We start from the raw sequence: 2,282 nt of genomic DNA on the forward strand, positions 1-2,282 counted from the left end.
TCAACTAATCGGTTTTTAGTCGTTAACATCCCCACTTATACAAAACAAATGAGAAAGATGTTGCATTATATTTTATAACTAAGCTAACTACTATATGCAGTATTATTTATTTTCCTACTCTGCTTTAGAAAAATAAATTCCTCTCCTCAAGTATAGGAGTATTTCCAATGTAACCATGTACGTAAAAAATATAAAGATGCATTCATACTCAAGTTTAGAATATAATCTTCAATGCATACCTGAGTATGAAGAACCAATTGTTTTAATGATGATGTCAAGAAGTAAGGAAGAATGAAGGAGTAGTATGACCTTACAGTTGCTTGAAACCAACTTTCAACAAAATCAAAATGCTCTTGGTTTACCTCTTTATTTGGCTCATTTAACATATCCTCCTTTACCATGCCATGCAGATCTTCTATTATGAGATGATTATCCTCTTGTGTGCTTAGAGGATCCATAGATAGGCATGTCGAAAATTCTTCAATCTCAAGTTCTAATGTTTTCTCTCCATCGGATGTGGTCCATGATTCTTTAGTTTCTTCGACAATATTGCAAGGGTGAAACTCTTCCTATGGATGTGGTTCACGGAGTTGTCGTTCTTCTATCACTTCCGGGAAGGCAGATAATTTCTTGGCTATTGTCAAGATTTGTTCTTCCTGAGATGCAGAGATCCCAACTGCTACTAGGATTTGAGAGAGTTCTTCCAAACTCTTGATCATCCTTGAATATTGCTTTATTGGTTGCTAATCCTTGTCATGCACATGGATTAGTGTATGGAATTCTTAAAGTACCAAAATCTTTAAAAATCCTAAAGAAATAAAAATAAAACACACTTAAAACAGATACAAGCAAACCAATCATGTAGTCGAAGCGCCACCATGCTACTAAGACACTGTTGTCACCAAGATATTTTTACACATAAGTTAGGCTTCTCTTCTTTCCACGAATCAATCTAAAGGCAAACAGAATTTCAAAGAAAAATAAGGAAAAATGAGGCTTTGGATCCTTCCTTTAATTCTACGCATATGAAAAAGAAACTAGAAAATCAATTAGAGACAACCAAACGTTGGAGCGACCCCAAACCAAAGTGGATGTGTGTCTATTCACTCATGTCTTACCGTCTTTCTCCACCCTCTAGTTGCCCTGCAGCTAAGATCACACAAAAAACTTGTGAAAGTAATTATGCTCTAATCCCTTTACCATGTGCCTGGAAACGATGCCAAAAATGCTAGTGGAATTATATGTATTCTAATTCCAACATTTAATTATCGAATCTACGATTGTAAGACTTAGATATGCAAGCATAGGAAATGCAAGACTAGAGCCTATTCTATCATATGCTAACAATTAACACTTGTTAGGCCCCTATACTACTAGTTTAACCCCTTATTGTTATTAGTAAAACCCACTTATTATATTGATGTGCCCATGTAGTGCCCATATTGTTACTATTATGCCCCATAGAAGCCCACTATTGATATTTTTGTTCCCTTACATTATTATTGTTATGTCGGCTCTGATTATGTTATGACCCCTTAGACTCCTATATATAGAAAGTAGGTCTTTTCATTTGTATCATCCAAGAATTGTTCATTTATGTAATGCAAAGGAGGTTTCCCCCTCGAAGAGGCTGAATTCTAAGGTGTTGATCTATCTTTTCTATCTTTTCTTGAGCTGGTTTCATAACATTTGGTATCAGAGCTTTGGATTCTAGGGTTTCGCTGCTCCAAACAGGTCATCATGGAATTTTCACTATAACTTTTTTTCTGTGACGTTTCAGAAGCTAAAAAAAAACCCATTTGAGAAGAAATCGCGCTGAATCTCGGGTCTGAATTTCAGATCTTTTCGCGCTATATTTGCAGAGATATGATCTGAGGAAGTTGGTCTTTTTGCAGACTCCTGAATTACATTCCAAACAGGTGACCAGGGGAAAATCATCATAACTTTCTCTCTGAGCATTGGATTGAAATTTCGTCAGAAGGTACAGAAAGAGGACGGATTGTAGTTTCTTGTATATATTTTTCAGAGCCAAAGGTAAACACAGTGACTCGTGGCACGTCGTACAAGTTCGCTCTACTGAACTAGTCTATAATCAGGTCATCTTGGGAGATTGTGCATAACTCTTCCTTGGAGAATCCAATTTAGATCAGACTGGTGGCATTGGAAAGAGGACATAGAGGGCTACTACAGGTCGCAATTTTAGAACTTAAAGACCTAAAAGTATAGAGTTACAGTTGTTTCAAGATCGAGATCCTAAAATCAAGAAAAAGAAAGATGAAGAA

The sequence above is a fragment of the Pinus tabuliformis genome, chromosome J, assembly GCF_031772625.1.
Source record: "Pinus tabuliformis cultivar Carrire ecotype Pingquan chromosome J, CPIR1, whole genome shotgun sequence".
Classification (NCBI taxonomy): domain Eukaryota; kingdom Viridiplantae; phylum Streptophyta; class Pinopsida; order Pinales; family Pinaceae; genus Pinus; species Pinus tabuliformis.